This window comes from Triturus cristatus, chromosome 9, assembly GCF_964204655.1.
Source record: "Triturus cristatus chromosome 9, aTriCri1.1, whole genome shotgun sequence".
Classification (NCBI taxonomy): domain Eukaryota; kingdom Metazoa; phylum Chordata; class Amphibia; order Caudata; family Salamandridae; genus Triturus; species Triturus cristatus.
Window position 1 is genome coordinate 1,121,229,225 of NC_140592.1, and position 20,672 is coordinate 1,121,249,896.

At 40.9% G+C, this 20,672-nt stretch overlaps 2 pseudogenes across 1 annotated transcript in view; both read left to right on the plus strand.

Annotated features, from left to right (window-relative positions):
- LOC146799472 (uncharacterized) overlaps positions 1 to 20,672 on the plus strand; it is a 154,420-nt pseudogene that overhangs the window by 127,847 nt on the left and 5,901 nt on the right. The gene's annotated exons all lie outside the window — the stretch shown is intronic.
- Positions 4,580 to 5,203, plus strand: LOC146799473 (large ribosomal subunit protein uL1 pseudogene; annotated as a pseudogene).

Below are 20,672 nucleotides of genomic sequence, written 5' to 3' on the forward strand. Positions count from 1 at the left end.
ATTAGCACAGTGGATTTTAATATGTAAATGACTTTTCACCACATGTATGGAATACTTTGTGCAAAGTGATTGGAAGCCAACGTGTTGCCTTTTTATTTTTCCACATATTTTTACTCTGATAACAGACTAGCTGTGACTGTGCTATAAGTCACAGTTCCTATCCTGTGTAGGTCATGATCACAAATCAGATAATGTTATGTATATTGTTTAAGCATACCACTACCTGCAAGAGTATCCTGGTGCTAAGCAGGTGTGTGTGCTTAGTATTTACAATAGTCTTCAACTTGTAGAATTCCAGAAGATAGGAGGAGGCTCTAATGTGGAGTGGAAGGTTGTTCCAGGCTTTAGGAGTGATGTAAGAGAAAGCTTGTCCTCCTTATCTGACTCTTTGCCTGCGTGTGAATAGGAGACCTGTGGAGTGGAGGTTTCTGGGTGGATGGTGGAAGGAGATGGAACTGTTCATGTTGGTGAGGCCTGAGTGAAGTACTGCCTTGAGTGTGTGTGTGTGAGTAGTTTGAATTGAGCATGTTTGTGTATCAGGAGCCAGTGGAGTTTCCAGAGATGTGTGTGTGTCTGTGCCATTGTCTGCAGTGTAGGTATTGTGAAACGCTCAGGAGACTTCCTGATCACCATCTGTACATGATCTGTGCCCATGTGTTGAGCAGGTATTGTGCTTGTGTGATTAACAGAATGCTTACTGTCTGTGTCGTCACTGTGGAGGTGCAGTGCTTGTGTGATCAACATCTGTACATGTTCTTTGTGCCACATGTCAATCAAACAGCAGATACTGTGCTTGTGTGATGAGCCACAAAGCAGTTACTATCTATGTCATTGTCACCGAGGAGGTGCAGTGCCTGTGCATGTACTATGCCCCTGTGTTCATCACAGAGTGGGTTATCTGCTGCCTGCAGCCCCAGAGCAGTTACTCTGCTGTTAAGGGCAAGTCCAGAGAAAGCACTTTTCTTCCACCTTTTATCCTGCAGCAGGTACTGTTCTCTAGGACTAGGCGGAGTTTGCAGGGTTCTGTGTAGTGACTAAAAACCTCTGCCCCGCTTACTAGAGCTCTGCAAGCGGTGGAGTGCGTTACATCGTGCAGTGCATGCTGACTTTTAGCATCAGGTCTTTGCCTTGTGCTGTAAAATCAGCGCAAACGGCACCATGTGCAGCGCAAGAGGGCGCTGCTTCTTTCTGCCACTCAAGTAGATGTTCTACTCGATGATCAGCTTCCTCAGCGCGAAAAGAAAGTTTCTCAATACGAGCGGTAGCAACCATCCACAACCGCCCGTGTTGAGAAATCCCACCTGGAGGTGGTCTTGAGTAAGATTTTCCTCACTCGCACTCGCCAACTTAACATTGGTGAGCCTGAGTGAGGAAAACACTTCCGCTCCACAGAGTTTTTTCAGAACTCCGTGTGCTACGCGGAGCACAGATTGTAAAAAACTCTGAAAACTCTGCAAATTACCAGAATTTCTTGCCCAGGCCTACTGCTCACTCTCCCAAGTGTGTCGAGTCCCTATCCATGACTGTGGGTCAGGTAAATGCTTGTAACTATTTGCTCCAGAATTTGACATACTAATGGGCATTTAGCCACGAAGCAGATAGCATGCCTGTTTTCTTATAACCCCATCTCCTAAAGCGTGTGTGTTATACTGTGTCCTTCACTCAAGCAAATTAAACCAAGCATTGACTAAGACAATAAGTCTGGCTTCAATGTGTAAAATCATGTATGTTTGTCATTGTCCTTAGTGCAGAAAGTCTGCGCATGTTTTTAAGGCCAGACACTTACGTGATTTGATTAAACAGGCCAAGGAAAGCTTTGTGTGATGCATTATGCTTAATATGTAGCTGTGCCTGTGTCATAGGACAGACTGGAGGCATAGAGCTTTCATTGGCTACAGTACAGAGCAGGTATTGTTGCCAGTATGCCACATTCTAGACTTGGGTGTAGGGCCTCTAGGTCCTCTGACTGGGTTCCCCCTGGTGACACAACCGGGTGCCCACAGGCCTCATTTAATGGGGCTAGCAGGATGTACATTAGAAAATAGCTCTGGCTATTCGTTACAGTCACAAGCTCTCTGCGCAATCTCTGGTTCTTTCTCTTGCACCAGACCCTTTTCCCAGTTTGAACGCAAGTCCAGCTAGTTAAACTTTCCATGCTGTGTATTTATCCATCACAGAGGGTTGCTGGTGCCATAATCACCTATTAGTCATATGGAGAATCTGACCTTTCCCCCTCTCATCTCGAGTCTGCTCGCTTCAATGCAGAATATCAAGTAAAACATCATTCCTACATTTAAACATAAACAACACTACACAATTATAAAAAACTTAGGGGTTCATTACGATGGTGGGCGGACTTTGTCACGGTACACCGTACTGACTGCCAGAGGTGTGGTGGTCCCGCCATGGCAATTAGGATGCTACTGCCATGGTGGCGGTGGCATCCCGCATATATTGCATTGCGGCGGGCGGTGCTGTGCCACCTTGCGTATGCCAATGTTGGGGGGTACCATGGGTAACCCCCAAGTGTAGCCCCCTACCCCCCCACCCCACATGCCTTTCCATGGCGGAGTCTACGCCATGGAAAGGCCCTGAAAATGGAACATCCTAATATGGATGGCGTTGCCTGCAAGGCACCGCTACCATATTGAATGCCTTTTCTGCCCGGCCGGGAATCCAACCAGTGGAAAAGCGAAGTGAAGAGATCCCATGGAGACCAAGATGGAGGTCAAGGTTTCACGGACAGTCCAAGATGACCCAGAGAATAGCACAGCACCACGCCTTAGAGATGGTATGAATGAAGCAGCAGAGAGTGTTGTAGAGAACTCCACCCTGAGTGTCAGCAAATCTTATACATGTTTCCAATGCTGCCTTCTTCCTGAAACGACCACTCCCATTCGATACTGCCAGATAGCAAAATATTGGCAATAGATACACTGTTTGAATAGAAACATTTTATAGTTTCTTTGATGCCATAGGAAAAGCAGATCACAAGAACATTATCAAATACCTTAAGAATCGTGACCGAAGTCAAAAAGAAAATGCAGTGAGCTGGCGAAATTACATACTGTCAAATTAAAGCAGCCTTGAAACTCAAGTTCTATACCATGCCAAATTTAGATTATGCAAGATACATTTTCAGTCAAGAACAACAGAAAGTTGGTGAAACAATTGACAAATTTGTTGAGAGACTAGATATGGTCATCAAACACTACAAGTTCAATTAATTTACTAATGAGGAAGCTATTTGCATCAGTTATTGAAAGGTGCCTGTCAGATTCAAGTAGACGATGAATGCTAAGAGAAACTCTTAATCTGGAGAAAGTTCTCCTGGTTGCCAGAGCTTAAGAGCATGCTGATCGGCAAGATGCTGACAGGGAGGTCAGGGGTGCCCAGAGTGAGTCAGTCATGAACGTGAAAAGTAAGCCAAGTCACTAGGCAGAAGGACGCAGAGTGAGGTCTCTACATAAATAGAACTTGTTTTTCAGGTGTGGATTTTCATTTCCATATGAAGGTAAATGTCTGGCCATTGGACGGATCTGCAAAGGCTGTGGGAAGGAGAAACATTTTGTAATGTGTTTTAAGACGAAGGAAAAAGTACGTGCGTCATGACCGAAAGACAAAATGACCACCGGAACGTTCCAGAGGCGACGTTTGATACACTTCCCAAGGCTAAGTGATAACACCAGTTTAGACAAGTTGACACTAAATAAAGTCTATTGTCGTCTAAGTCATCGTCAAAATGTTCTTCAGTATCAATGTCAAGTCAAATGTGAAGAAGACGGGTTTGCAATGTCGAAGTTTACCTCATAGAAACCAAAGTTGAATTGGCAGCATGTGAAGAGAAATAAAGGTCAAATAAAAGTCAACATGAAAAAGCACCAAAGTCATTCAAACATTGTCCGACTATTACACTAAAATTAAACAGTTGCTGAATACCTTTTATTACTGACAATGTTGCATCAATAAACATTATGCCTAAGGAGGAATACAGTGAATCATCTCCATTGCCACGACTTACGCCATTGAAAATTAAAATGTATAAATGCGCTACATCAACTTGCTAAAAAATTTAAGGTTTGAGTGTAGCAACGTGGAAACGCAAGAAAACAAAAGTACAAGCATCCATTCATGTCCTTCAAGGTACGGTGTCAAATGCCTGTTTATTCAGCTTCAGCAAAGCTGCTGATATGGGACTAATATCATTGAACTATAACATGAATGCTCATCACAAAATAGTAAGTCAGTTCCCTTTGTTGTTTAATAAGTTGGAAAAACTCAAGACTATGAAAGTACAATTGACCATTAGTGAAGAATTCCATCCTATTGCTCAAAGACACAGATGGGTTGCATTTCATTTAAAGGAAGCTGTTGAAAAAGAACTTGAATCCTTTCTCATCCTTGCATCCCATCATTGAGCGTTCCACCAGTCCAACGAAGATGTACTGTGGCACATGCGTGCAGACGTTTGTCTCAAACTGAATGTGCTTATTTAAAACCTGAAAAAGAAAGTTTATCAGTGGTGTGGGCTTGCGAACATTTCCACACATTTTTATATGGAAAGCTTTAGGTCTGTTAATTCGCTGAATTAACATGAGTAGCAAAGTCTCCCGTGACACCCTGTACGAAGGGGGGAAAGAACTTCTACAGAATTCTCAGCAGAAACCCCGCAAGTTCTTGGAAACTGTGGAGCTGCAGATTAGTCTGAAGAACTATGACACTCAGAAGGACAAGCATTTCTCAGGCACAGTCAGGCTCAAGTCCTGCCCCCGTCCCAAGTTCTCAGTTTGCATCCTGGGAGACCAGCAACATTGTGATGAGGCCAAGGCTGTTGACATGCTCCACATGGACATAGAAGCACTGAAGAAGCTCAATAAAAAAAAGAAGATGGTAAAAAAAACTGGCTAAGAAGTATGATGCCTTCTTGGCATCAGAGTCTCTGGTTAAGCAGATACCCCGTATCCTGGGACCTGGTCTAAACAAAGCTGGAAAATTCCCTTCGCTCTTGACCCACAATGGAAACATGGTGGCAAAGGTTGATGAAGTGAAATCCACCATCAAGTTTCAAATGAAGGAGGTCCTCTGTCTCGCAGTTGCTGTTGGCCATGTTAAAATGACAGAGGATGAGCTGGTGTACAACATCCATCTTGCCATTAACTTCTTGGTCTCACTGCTGAAAAAGAACTGGCAGAATGTGCGGTAAGCCCCAACGCCTGTATTAAGCCCTGCATTGACAGAACACATTTTTATAAAGCTTGAATATGGAAAGCCTTTCACGATTGTGACAGATAATCAAGCATTATTTACCATCTTTGGCAATTCAAAGGCAAAAATGTCTCATCACATTGAATGTTAGTGTCTTTGATTATAAGAATACAATGACACTATTGTGCACCGTCCAGGGAAAGATCAAAACTCTGCAGACTACTACTCACTAATGCCTGTACAGTGCCCTGGTACACCTTCTAAGATGGCTGAACCATACATAAATGTAATTATCAAATCAAGTACACCAGCTTCCATTTCATTAGGACAAATTATCACCTTCAAAGTGAGATACATATCTCCAAAGCTCCCTGCAATGTCTTGAAATGAACCTTCTTAAAGTAGCTGGGTTCAACCTGCTCCAAAAACAACCTCAGGCTTCTTTCCCCAGCACAAATTCAAAGATAGGAAGGATTTCACCCACCTATCCATCTGGCCCTTGCTCCCTGAATAACAGTATTTATATTGACAAGCCACTGCCCATCAATAAAGTATAAAGTACAGTACAGCCCAACCCCCTCTATCTCTAGGGAGAGTTGAGTATTTGTGTGCCCTTCTGGCTTACAAATGCACCCAAATAAAACATGCACCATATCATTTATGAACTTGAACCAATGGTTATTAAAGTTGAGAAGCATTTGCCCAGAACAGATAAAGAACCTTAGGCATGAAGATCATCTTGATGACATTGCTAAATCCGACTATAGAGAGGTCTAAATAATCCATCCTATGCAGATCTCTACTTGTCTTCCCAATAATGGGGGCTAGGTTAATTTCAACTGATTGCTCCACCTTGGCAACCATCGTAACCCCTAGATACACAGCTTTCTTGACTACCCTTTCATCTCTAAATTGAGCATACCTATTGAGAACTACTTGGGTTTTACTTTGGTTTAGCCGGGACCCAGTGAAACTCCGGAAGGCTTGAGCCTCTTTTTCGATTTAAGTTATAGCCGTCCTGGAGCTAGGTGTAACTATGGCAGCGAGGGCTTTAGTGTCCCAACCCTGGAAATGCATAGATATTATCGAGGGCTCAACTCTAAAGCGAAAGCAGGGAAGAGCATGGACACACCTGCCTGGTGCCTCTTTGAATTTGAATTTCCTCCGACTGATAGCTCATTTTTAAAAAGCATATGCACAATATTTCTGATTTCACAACAGGCCAACTCCTGGAAATCCTGAATTTCAACAGACTCATTGCCAGAACTAAGAAAGCATCCAAAGAAACCCCATTTGCTCCAAAAACATTGCAAGGCCTAATATCCCTGAAAATGTAACTGTAACACACATAAATAAACCTTAACTCTTATATGACAACACCAATAAAGAGAGGAGAATAATTATATATGTAACTGACAACAATCTACTTTAAATCGGAACAAAATGTGGATGATGGATGGCAGTTTAATCTGTACCCTCCACCATTCACACAAACCAAAACAATCCAATCCACAGAGAATACCACAATACCACAACATAAAAATACCTTTAGTCTACTAAAAAATGTGTAACACAGAAAAACTACTAACTCAAATAAAGTTCTAATCTAACAATTGATTGCCCCCAAAAATAATTGTTAACTTTGAACAAGCAAGTAATTATTTCTAACATTTAAACCTATTCTCACATACAGCTATACAGGGGGGTTACTGCCATGTTTAATAAAGTATATGGAAACACCGGCAAAAATCAACACAAGGAGCCTGATTCATAAAGGTAAACGAACACGTAAAAAGATGTGTCATGCTTATCTTTTTATCTATGAAGTTCTCTGCCCAACTGAGGATTCTAAAATAAAAGTAAACTTACACAAACATGTACATTTACCTTTGTGAATCAGGCCCTAAGTGTTGAACGTTCAATATACACTAAATTCATTCATGAAATACAAATAATTGAATGACCTAGCATCTGTTCTAGTTACTGAAGCAGAAAATGTTTACAATTTAATAATAGAATCACTCTACTAACAAAAACTCAAAAACAAATTAAGTCCCTAAATGGACTACTTTGAAAATACTATGGGGCAGATTTACTAAAGCGTCACGTAACCGAGCTCAGCAGCCATAAATGCTGCACTGCGTTGCATGACAGGGAGGGAGCAGGAGAGCTTTGATATGGCTCTCTCCTCCTGTCTCCCTAGCGCCGGCACAGAATTTTGCTGCCATGTACCATGTACACACCTATGTACCATAGTGCAAAGGTGTGTTCGAAAGTCTGGCACAGGTTTTGTACTGAAAGGTTTCCCTCTCTTTTATTTACTTGTGCTGCACTGTGCAGCACACATGCAAAGTCGGAAAAGCCTTGTTTAAAAAGGTGTTAATTTTTTACTCAAAAATTAACACCTTTTCAAACAATAAATAATAAACCAAATGAACCATTTAAAAACCAAAAATAAAATATCAAAAACTGCTCCAGGAAAAGAATGACAGCAAAAATAATTCTTTCAATAGGAAACCAAACTTATTTCTTTAAAAAAAAAAAAGTATCCACACATAAGGGAAAATTCAAGATCCAAACGAAACACCTGCAAAAAATCACAAGTGCCCACCCACCACAACATAATGAAGTTAAAAAAAATCACAAATTGAATAATTTTAATTCTCAAAAAGTAGAAAAATATTTATTTTGGATACAAAGATCCATAAAACACAGTACAGCAAGTTAAAAGGTAAAAACAAGTAGATTAGAAGCAATAAATCCCAACAATCACATACAATCAACGTGCCCCATTCTAAAAATACACAATAGCAGCAAAAAAGGGGAAATACCAGCAAGGTTGAAGCAGCATTCACCCTGGATACAGAAAGGAAACATGTCGTTTTGAGGCATCATTGCTTCAATACCGCGACACTGTGCATACAGATAATCCAAGAAGCATGCAATTATTTGGTTATCCCGATGGCAATTGCCTCTCTTGTGTCCGAACGTAAATGGTGCAGTTCATGCTCATAATGACAAAAGACCCAAGGTTTACATACTGGCCTAATCCGTCATTTGCATGGTCTATCATAAGCAGAGCAAAAAAAGGCAAAATGATGTGGCGTTTCCTCTGCCAAATTACACAAATGACAATTGTTAAAGCTACAGTACTGCACTCCTCATGTTATACAGAAGCTATTTAACAGCAGCACCGCAATACCGCCATTTTAGAAAAGTTGCAAAGGGATGGGACCTGCAAGGATATAAAAAGAATATTCTTAAGCAGGAGTAAGCTTGATGTCTAAAAAATAGTCAGCTAAACTTTCCACTTTAACATATTTCAACATATTTCAATTCTCTCATTCACAGATGCTCCTTTAGTCGTTCTTTAACCAGGGAGTAAGGTACTCATTTTGCTATGACAGGGGTTTCCCACAGTGAATGCAGGCCTATCTCATGCTACATTGCCTTGACATAGGCAAACTAGGCAATCCTTTCACAGCCCAGACGTTTTGAGAGAGCCATGATCGCACTTCTCTAGGACTGTAGTTCACGTGGAGACCAGAGTCTATGCCAATACATAATGGGACGAGACATAATAAGTTGATTTATTGGGACAATACCCAAGTCAAGTTGAGGGCGATGCGGGGCACTCTACAGGAAGTTAAGGATTCTCCTCACAAACCTATTTTCAATTTTGCCAAAATCATCACTCTTAGCATGGCCTCACAATTCTATACCATACATCGCTGTGCTCTTTGCTTTAATATTGTATATTTCCACTGCTGGTTCAAGGGAGCACGCATTAGCCCGCATGCGCAATTTGGCTACAATAGCAGCTTCTTATTAGAGTTTTAGATAACATTTCTTAATATGCGTGGACAAGCTCATTCTGTGATTCAAACGAACCCCCAGATACAAAAACTCCTGCACTTTAAAAGGGCAACACCCTGCACCATAATATTTGCTCTAACAGATTTGTAAGGATAAAATGCCCCAAATTTAGTTTTATTAATATTGAGTTCTAGGCTGCTGTTGCTACAAAAAGTAAAAAGTGAACAAATAATGACTGCAGACTACGTGGGGTTTTGTGATTAAAAGCTGTGTCGCGATTTTATGGGGGCCGAGTGTAGGTGTGTTAGTCAGTCAAATTTAACTTTATTCGGCTGATTATAGCCATCAAAGTACAAATAACAAAACAAGACAAATCAAATCTACAATCAATAAAAACCATAAAACGATTATTATTAATCTTCGTAGAGTCCTGCTCCACTCAAAGTTCATTATCCACAATAGGACAAAATACGCTCCTTCGAATGATACAACAGTTCATACAAAAAGGAGCACACCTCAAAAATCCATGACAGAAGAAAATAGCAACAAAAAAATGGAAATACAGCCCACTAACACATAATTAGGCCTGGGAATAAATAAATAAATAAGATAAATAAATAAGATACAATTAGCCCAGCTTGGACTTGTCCAACATTACGTATAAAAAGACGTAAAAATACATTTTTAAATAACATGATTCAAGGACGTGTCCACAGGGAGATTGCTATTCCTGCACCTGATTGCACCTGTTATGAAACTTGCTAGCCCAAAACAGACCATAGGTGAGGCCAGCATTTGTAAGTATACCAGCGCCAGCCTATCTTCCCAAAGTTACATCCTCTAAGCAAGGGAATAATACATTTTCTGCGCAATGAGTTGTAGTATGCGCAGAAAAATATTATGTGAAGAGTATTCTGGTCCGAGAAATTGTCACAAGGACATGGATTTAATGTTCCCTCTTTGAAATACCCTTTGGGAAATGCAAGGAGCCAGGGAACCATATTCAACCTAAATCTTATCAAAACAAAAAGGTGGTACGGTTTGTTTATATAAGATAAATATGGTTGCATCTGTCGACCCAGGCTCAGTATAACAAATCTTCTCACCGTGGGTTTTTTCAATTCGTTGTCCTCCCTTAGTACTCTTCGTCTATCTAAGACCTGCTTCTGAAGGTCTCTAATGGCCGATTTACCCAGTGCTGTGGGGCTCAAAAATAAGTCGAGCGGCCAAGAATTTCCATCTGGTCCTTAATGTATCTAAACCACTGAATGCCTAGCACCTTTTCCAGGGTAAGACAATCTCCGATAACCAATTGATTAAGATTTGGAGTAGGTTGTGCCCAAATTGTCAACCAACGCAATAACGGGGCAACCGCAATCTGGTCAGAAATAAAACCTGCTCCTAATTCCTTGTGTATATTAAAAACTGGCGTAGAAGCAGGGACCGAAAGCAATCTACGTAAAATAAAAATTTCAACCCCCTGAATTTCTCTGACATCTGTATAACCCCAGATGTCGCTCCCATAGGTCGCCATAGGGAGACACTTAGCATTATATATCTTCATAAGTGCGGGGATTGGTTTTGAACCTACTCTTTTTGCATGTCATGTCCAGGGAAATCAAAGGCATGTACTAAATTATTAATATGAAGGATAAACAGTGTAGGGGCCAGCACACAACCCTGCCGAGTGCCGGTATAAATGTTGAAGAAGAGATTTGGCATCTCCTGCCCTGGCAGCTACAACCAAATCTTCCCACATCTTGTGGTCCCAATACATAAATATACAAATTTTCAAACAAAGATTATATTAAAACATACACAGCACAATGGTGTACCACAACTAAAATGATAACCTAACATTTAACTAGTAAACCACCACAAAACATTAACCTATACTAATTAACAGCCCCCACACTTACTAAACCCCTGACAAAAGATATTAAAATTACTTTTAAGTCACCCATTCAGTAGGAACTGTGACCATACGTAAGCTTGAAGAACCAAAAATGAGGTAGATAAATAGGAAAAAAGGTATGAAAATGGCAACTAAATAAACATAAAGAATACTAAGGGCATGATTGTGAGATTGGTGGTCCTGGTGCGGGCTGCCATGCAATGCCAGTGCCCAGCTCCAGGGACAGAAAGCTCGACCACAGGCCACCTGCCAGATTACGAATCATCTCATGGTCTGGCGGGAAGTCCTTTGGAGTTCCCATGGGGGCGTCTATGAAAAAGGTACCGCAATGGGAATGCCATAGCCCGTTCCTGCACAACATTACTGTAAAGTCCATGCCATGCAGGAAAGGGATGACTCCACACAGGGGATACAACATATGCCCCCCTGCAGACATATCATGGCCCTGAGGTCAAAGGGGGCCCTGTAGGGCCTCCTTTGCTTCCTCACCACCACAGTTTTCATGGCAGCCTCACCACCCTGAAAACTGTGGCAGTGAGGAAACTCCTAATATGTACCGCCAGTATATTGGAGCCTCTCACCACCATGCCACCGCTGTGGGATCCATGATTCCTGGCCATTGCGGCGGGCGTGTGGCGGTCCCACTGTTCATGATACGGTGGGTCGACTACCAGTTTGGCAGTCCAGGGGCCACCACCATGGGTTCAGCGGTCCTATGAACTGCCAAACTCATAATGAGGCCCTAAGACTCCATAGAAAACAATAGAAAATAATAACATATTCTTTATATTTTCTTTTGTCTAAACCAAAAAAGTGGGAAACTTAAACAGATTGTACCTATTAAAACAAGTAAAACTACATTAAAAAGTATGATCAAATAAACATATATCTTTAGGGTACTATTAATGTAAAAAAAAATAATATGTCATTAAAAGAATACATTTATTAAATATTGTGAACATAAATTATTAATATTTAATTAAATGTATATGATAGTGAATTGTTAAAGTGTTATCTTAAAGTGTTATTTTATGTATTATAACGCCCAACAATTTGCCTAATGTTGATTAGATTCCACTTGGTAATAATAGCCCTTTTAATGTCCAACACCTTTCCCATTGTAGTGTATACTGGGGTGGGAATATCAAATCTATCACCTGTGGTCATGGCACTGATTCTCCTAAGGTTAGACTATGCAATGTTCTTTAATTAGGTCTTCCTGAATATCTGGTTCAGCATTTACAAGTAGTACAGAACATGGCAGTCTGCGTACTCAAGCACGTGTCCGTATTTCGGCAGCATGAAAAACTTCATTGGTTACTGGTCCATAAGCACATTATGTATAAGGCTCTGACACTGACTCATTAAGTCGTCCTCCACAAAGGGTCATGCACTTGAATGAGAGGATCAAGGAAAATAGACCAGGGAGATCTCTGAGCTCCTGTATTGTTAGGTACTCTGAGCCCCCCCATTTTAAAAAATAACAAAGAGGAGGTTCCTTTTTCACAGCATGTGGAATAAGATACCTGGCCATTTGATATCTATCATTAAGAAAACAAGAAAAAGAGCTGAAAACCTAATTACACAAACTATAGGGATTGTAGAATTCTTGAAGAACTATGCAGCTATATTTTGTCTCTAATTGCCTAAATGCGGGGACCCTCCTAGAGAAGCTGTGAGCTATATAAGAACCTCCTATTCATTCATTTTTTTTTCATTCATTCATTCAATGTCCAACACCTTCCCTAATGTTGCATAGATTGGAGTGGAAATAATACATGTCAAACACCATTCACAATGTAAACTAGATTGGAGTGTGAATAGTAAATGTATCCCCTTCAATCTACAATGCCTTACTGTAATTATAGCTCCATTAAATTTCCAACACCTTCCCCAATGTGGACCCTTCAATGTTAATCATTTACCTAAGGGTAGCTTAGGCTAGAGTGGGAATAATAAATATAACCCCTTTAATATCTAACAGTTTTCTCAATGTAGCACAGACTGCAGTTGTAATAAGTGTAAGTTTTAACCCGTTCAATGTGTGCGTCGGCCAACGACCGTCGCGAGCACTACCTCCATAGTGCTGCGCACATCCGTTGGCCGATGTGGCACCGCCCGCGCACGGAAACTTCCGCACTGTGGCGGATTCTACGCCGCGCTAAAGGGGTGAAATTAGTGGGTAGTGTGTAGGGTTTGTATATTTATTTTACAAAACATATATACACTTTGATTTAATACTTACAAAGAAAAGACTTAAAAAGTAAATTCTCTGTGGGACTAACCTGGTCCATATACCTGACCAACCTTTATTGTGGTCAGCCTGAACTTGGTATTTTCCCTCATCTAAGTTAAGCCTGACTACTTTTTTACCAAGCTAGCAAAGGGGTATGCACAGGTTGATTTCGCAACTTTTTGGTTTACCCTGATAAGGTTTGTGTTTGTTGACTGAGTGAGGCTTTAGGAAAGGAGATATGAAAAATAGAACAGAGGAGATTGTTGTTAAGATGTTAAGGGCAAAAGTATAGTTTGAGTAAATTAAGTGGTGGAATATTGAAAATATCGTAGAGAGGTGTGGCTCACTGGTTAGAGGCGGCAGACCCGTAAGCAGAGAATTGGCCAGGGACAAGGGTTCAATTCCCGACGCGGCAGGGTCGTGGACCAGGGTCAAAACGGACTCAATAATTCTCGCCTCGGTACCTACTCTAACCAGGAACACACTCGGCAACTCTGGGCATTAAGCTTGCCTCATCTCTACAACGGCCCCCCACAGACGCTGGGGATGCCTGGTTTCACCTTGGAGATACCCAGAAAGGGACCATCTCACAGGGATAGCCAGGACGGGTTCCCCAGCGGTCTATAGCGCCGGGACACCTCCTCGTGAGGTAGCTGTTCGCGCTTTACAAATATCAGTATTATTATTATTATTATTATTAGTTGTGAAGGAGGGAGGATGGACCAGACTGGATCTTTATCCAAGAGTTAGTGCTGTTCCATGCATGAAGGATAGCACATTGGTCAATTGTGTTTGCTATGGGTTCAAGAAAAATGGAGACAGCACTGCGAGCAGTAGTATTGGGTCACAAGGGTGTGTCCTGGTGGTGTAGCTTGAAAGTCTATTTGAGAGAGAAAAGTTCCTACCTGAAGGAAAGATTACATTTGAAGTTTGTACTGCTTTAGATTATATTAGGAGTTTTATCTTAGCATTGTTATGTTTTCAGGTTTTTGAATTTGGTGTTTGCAACTGGTATATGTATATGTGCTAATTGTGTGGTTTTTGTGCTTTGTGTCAGTCAGTCAGTAAAATATCTTTATTCGGCTGGCTTGCAGCCATAAAAGAGTACATCAAAAAATTTGAAACATTTAAAATATGATACAAACAATATATAATAGACTTCATGACAGTAGAAATTCATAAACAGAAATTTAACAGTGATAATTAAATTAATGTTTCAACAAATAACAGCACAACATACAGACAGCTCTTTAAGTCAACCCTCTGTTCCTAAAACCATAAAATCCCCCAAAATTCATTTAAAAACCGATTACTATTTAAAAAGTAATTTCCCAACCAAATTCCGTAGTTGGACAGCTTTGGAAATATATCTATAGACAGTTAAACACGTATATTCGTCATTTAAAAGCTGATAGTGATATAGGGCCAGCCTGCAGTTCCAGATATTTAAAAATTTTAATAGGGGGATGATAAAATCCCGCCTCACCGTAGTGTAGAGTTGACAAAAAAAACAGGAAGTGGAGCGTGTTCTGTGTAGATTTGGAGTCACATGGGCATAGATCCAGCTTAGCATCACAGTAAGCTTTGCGAAGATAAGAAACTAAGAAGTGCTAAATGCCAAACCTCAATCTGATCAGATAAAACATTTTAACATGACAGAAATAAAAAGAGAGATAGGGCTCAACACTTGGAGAGCGTATTACAAGCAAATATTCAGAGACTCTCTTTTTCCCTATCTTCATACGCTCACTAGACAACTTTAGAAAAGATAAAAAGCCCTTTTTCAGCTGTTTTTTTGGGATCTTTTCAATGCACTCTGGGTTGCGAAAACAGTCCAGCATACCCACTATCTCCTACTGCCTTTTTATATAGTTAAACCATGGTATCTTCTGCATGAAACCAAGTTTAAAACAGTCCAATATATTTGCACGATTATGGGCCGGATCATCTTTTGCCCAAATTGACTGCCACATTAAAATTTGTGCAATTTGTATACGATGAGTTAAGGGAGTCAAGTCAAGTTCGTTATGACAAAAAATAATGGAGAGAATACTTGGAACTGTTAATAAATGTCTCAAAAAATTATTGCTAGCTGTCTGGCGGTGAGCGGGATTGCAAGATCCCCACACTCCAACCCCATGCAACTTACAGAACATGAGCGGTCCTTATAAATATTGATTATTGAATCAATCGGTCTTGAGCCTAGTTTCTTTGTAAACCTAAACAGTGCCTCCAGGTTTGACCCTTGTTTCAACTAAGTGATGCCAAGTACTTTTCTGGTCAAAAGAGATTCCCAAGTACGAAAAAGTTGGGACATAGGACAACCTTTCATTATTTATAAAACATGATTTTAAAAGGGGGGAGATTTGTCTGCCACCATGTTGTAAGACTTGGCCGTATTAGTCTTTAGACCCAGTTCAGTCATAAAATCATTATATTTTGTGACAAGCTCTTGCAGGCCTACACTGGTTCTAGACATTAACACACAGTCATCATTATAGAGTAATGCCGGGAGATTTCTAGGGCCTATTTTGGGGACATCAGCATGCCATTGATTAATATAACTTTCTAAGGGGGCAAGGACGCACCCTTGATGAACCCTTGACGAACCCCATGATTCATTTTAATAGGAGCTGTGAGTTCCCCACCATACCTGACCCTCCCAGTCACATCCTGGTGCATCTGGGCAAGAAAATAAACTAGGGATGGATCAATGCTCAGGTCCAGCACTTTTCCCATAGCTTCCCTCTCTGCACCCAGTAAAAAGCTGATGTAAGATCCATGAACCCGCTTTGTGTCATATTTGTGATATGTATGTGCATGTGGTTTTGTGTTTGCACTTTTTACCGTATGCTTTGTACTGTGCCAATGTAAGGTATCACACTTGGTCTGGTACATGGAGGGATCAGCATGATTTGCTAACAATTTTGGCTCTAGGGGCAGCCATTGCGATGATTGTAAGTTGACTACCACAACAGATGTTGTGTGCCGCATTCAAGAAGTGTTCATTTTTCTTTCTGCATTTGTCTCTTCTTTTCAAGTACTACACAATAAAACTTCACCTTTTTTGTCAATTAGGGTTAGTTTGCAGGTACTAAGGAGTTTCAGATGATTTTTATTACCGTCAGTTTGGAAACTTATAATGTTCCAAACCAAGATTCGTCTATGCCAATTCAAGCCATTTAATGATATTTTAGGCTAAATCAATCATAATTCTGTTTAGGTCTAATGAATGTTCAATCTGGTGTAAGATGTATTGTGACCAGCATTTTTTAACAGATTCAGTTGCTCATCTGCCATTTATAAGAGGTGCAAATAAGTCTAAATCAATCATTCAGGACATAAATAGCGCTGCCAATCACCCAATAGGGTATCCAGGTCCTTGCAGGTCCTGGAAGGTTCATTCGAACAGCCAGGTCCTGAGGGCCCTTTGGAAGTGTTGTGATGATCAGGGTCTGCGTGGGGAGGATATTACAGGTCTTTGCTGCAAAGCAGGAGAAGGGTCTACTTCTGTATCAGTGGATTTGGGGGATGTGGCACGTGATATGGAGGCTGAGTGAAAACTTCACGGTGGTTGATGGAAGTTCAGGCAATGGTTAATATAGGTGGGAACTTGGTTGTGTAGAGCCTTGTGAGTGTGGGTAAACAGCAGCTGAAATTGGCATGTCTTCTGTATGGGGAGCAAGTGGAGTTTCCTGAGGTGGAGTGTGATGTGAGTTCATCAGGGGAAGTCGAGGATGAGCCTGGCTGTGACATTCTGTATGGTTGGAAGTCTCTGTAGGTGACAGGTTATGATCCCTACGTAGAGTGCATTGCCATAGTCCAGTCAGCTGGTGATGAGGGGCTGTATTAAGTCGCGTCTCATATGCAGGGGTAGCCACTAGAAGATCTTACATAGCATGTGCAGAGTAAAACAGCAAGCGGAGAAGACGGCGTTGATCCGTGATTTCATGGTGAGCTTGTTATTAATGATGATTCTGAGGTTTCTGGCTTGGTCAGCGGGTGTGGGTCCTAGGTCTGATGGCCACCAGGAGGCATTCCATCGGTTGCTGTTGTTGCTGAAGATCAGTACTTCCATCTTGCCCTTGTTCATCTTCAGGCAGCTGTTCTTTATCCACTTGGGGGTGCTTGTCATACATATGTGGAAGCTGGTCCAGGTGGTGGTAGGGCCATCGGCGAGTGAGAGGATGAATTGGGTGTCATTGGCATAGGATATTATGTTGAGACTGTTAGATCTGACGATGTTGGCCAGCTGGGTCAAATATTCGTTGAAGGGTGTGGGGCTGAGGAATGAGCACTGTGGGACACTATCTTTGGGTTTGGAGGTGAAAGGACCCTCTGTATTCTTCCCATGAGGAAGGAAGTGATCCATCTGAGTACTGGAGTCTTTCGACCAGCGTGTGGTGGGATATAGTGTTGAAGGCTGTAGAGAAGTTGAGAAGGATCAAAGCTAATGTTTCTCCTCAGCCGAGGAGGGTTAATATGTCATCTGTGGCTGCGACCAGTGAGGTCTTGGTGCTACGATTTCTGCAGAAATCAGATTGGGAGGCATCAAGCAGATGGTTCTGCTCCAGATGTGTTGTGAGTTGCTTGTTGATAGTCTTTTCCAGTACCTTGACTGGGAATGGAAGAAAGGAGATTGGCCAGTAGTTTTTGGGGACACTGGAGTCGGTGGAGGGTTTTCTGAGTAGTGGTCTGACTTTGGCATGTTTCCAGTGTCAGAAAAAGTTGCGGAGGTGATTGAGCAGTTGAGTAGGGTGGTGAGTACCTGGCCGATCCCTTGGTTTCCGATGTAGAAGATGTGGTGTGGGCATCAGTCTGTGGGAGCTCCCAAATGATGGATTGTATGATGGAGATGGTGTCCTGGTTGCAGAGGTGGTTCCAGGTGGTCAGTCTGTGCATCATGTTAGTTGCATTGGGGGTCTCTCTATCAAGGAAGTTCATGGGTGTAGATTGGTATTTGTAGTTTCTGTATATGGTTTCGATCTTGTCATGGAAGAATTCAGTGATTGTGTCGCAAAGTTACATACTTTTTTGTTGTTTGCTATTGATATATGCATTCCCTATTTTACTGTACTATGGGAGGATTCCTAAGGCTATTCTGTTTTCCGCTACAGTCTCCAACCTGAAGAAGCACAAGTCAAAAGTTCAGAGAATTCTGAAGGTACCAGGACTTGCCTCTTTTTTTACATTTCCCTTTTGTCCCGGGTTGTCCTTCTGTCAATGGACAGTTGTTAGGGTTGGTTGAAGGAGCAGAGGGAGCAGGATCATTCTATTCCTGAGAACTGGCTCCTGACCGAGACATTTAGTGACATTTAGAGCTACCTTTACTCCCCAGCAATATTGTGTTTACTGTACCTGGCCCTTCTTAGAGTTAAGGTACGCCATGCCCACATGTATAAATTATTTTCAGTGTTAACCGATGTTACAGCCCTAATGGTAAAAATGTGTTATTTGCTGCTAACCTTCCTTAAAAGTCAATGATAAATATTTAAAGTACCTTTAGTCCCCATCATAGTATGTTGAGTATTGGTTGAAAGTGCATTAAAATGTATATTTGACAGTAATTTTCCATGCTTTGAGCAAAACATCTCCAACAGCCAAACAACATCAAAATGCAATGTGCTCAAATCATCAAATAATGTGCAATTTTTCTCCCAAATTTTCAGGGATACACAACAATCCTCAGTGTCACTTTTCTCTGTTGCTGACATGGTCCCCAAAGGCACACGCCACTCTACAGTACTGTGTCCTCTGTCTCTATGTATGGGAAATAGATTCCCAGACTTGTATTTTCCTTTGGCTGACGAAGGTGTCTGTGGCTTTCTATTTTTATGTATTGCCTTGCATGTCTTGAAAGACTCCTTGGGATTTCTGCTTTTCTGAAGCACTTGTGTCGTATTTTAATGTTTTGTAGAGTTGTGGAATAGAGCTAGTAATCATGAATATGTTTTGCATGATCTTGCAGAAGCAAAGGCTAAATATAATTGTGAGGGTTGTAACAAAGAATCATAGCATAATTCAGTATGAACATCCCTCCTGCGAATATAGATAGACAATATAGGAATATAAGAAAGAAAGAAAGAAAGAAAGAAAGAAAGAAAGAAAGAAAGAAAGAAAGAAAGAAAGAAAGAAAGAAAGAAAGAGGTAATGAAAGAAAGAAAGAATGAATTTTGAAAAAGGAAGAAAAGAAGCCATGAAAATAGAAAGAAACCACGAGAGAAGAAAGAAATCAAAGAGGTAATGAAAGTAAAGAAAAATAAATGAAGATTAGAAAAATGGAAAATTGAACTATTTAAAGGGAATGGGGAGAGTCAACAGATTATAAGAGGTGAAAGAAATTGTGAAAAAGTGAAGGAAAAAGGAAAATTAAGACATATAAGGAAAGAGGAAAAAATAGAAGGAAGCTATTGAGAAAATAAAAATAAAGTAATGGCATTGGAAAGGGCATAACAAGGGGAGAAGAAGATGAAAAAGATAGAAAGAAAAAAAGAAAGAAAGGGAGAACAGATAACAGGATGAGAAAGAGGAGGAAGGAAAAGAATTAGTAAATGCAAGCGTGTTAAGACTATAGATTGAGTGAAAAGCAAGAAATATGAACAAAGGAATAAAGGTTTGGGAAGATAGAAGCATTTGAAAATAGAGAAAGAAGTGATATGAAGAAGAAAATGAGAGAAAACACAAAAAAAGACTGAAAAAGGAAGAAGTGAGTGAGTGAAAAGAATTCAATAAGAATTGAGTAAGAAATGAATAACAGCAGGGAAGAAAAATTAGCAAAGAAAGGAGAAAAAAAGAATTGCAAACACAAAGGAAGCATTTAAAGCTGAAATAAAACATGAGAAGAAAAATAATGAGGAAGCATTAAAAAGAACATTTTAAAAATGGGAATAATGAAGAAATAAAAGTTAGAAAAATAAAGGCACTGGAAACTGAAATTATTGAAAGGAAAATAAAAAAATACATGAAATAATGGAAGATGAAAGAAAGAAATGTGTAATGAATAGCTAAAAGAGGTTAACAGAAATAAAAAAACAAGAAGCAGCATGACATATTTTGAAAGTGAAGTGAAGAGGAAGGGGAGTGGCTTAGCTGCCATAGAGTGAATACCCATTACGTGGCAGCTCCTTAGACCCGGGAATACATCCTGAAACAATCCGTGCCCAAGCCCAGGCATCGCGCTCCAACATGTGTCCCTGCTTACCGTAGATCTGGCACAGCGCACATAAATATGAATTCTTCTTCCACATCAGCGCTCCCAAGGTGACCTGCAGTGGCCCTGCTGTGTGGGAGTGTCTGAGACCTACCCCACCATGGGACCCTGTGGTGTGTGTGCGGGGGGCCTGGTCATCCCTTCAGCTGAGGAGAGTCTACTGTATTTTTCACTGTCACTACTGGCTTGGGGGCCCTGACAGAGACAGCTGTGGGATGTGCCTTTGTGGCCTTGCTCATGGTGACTGCCTCTTCTCTTAACTACTAGACTTTACTGGCGGTCACAGATTT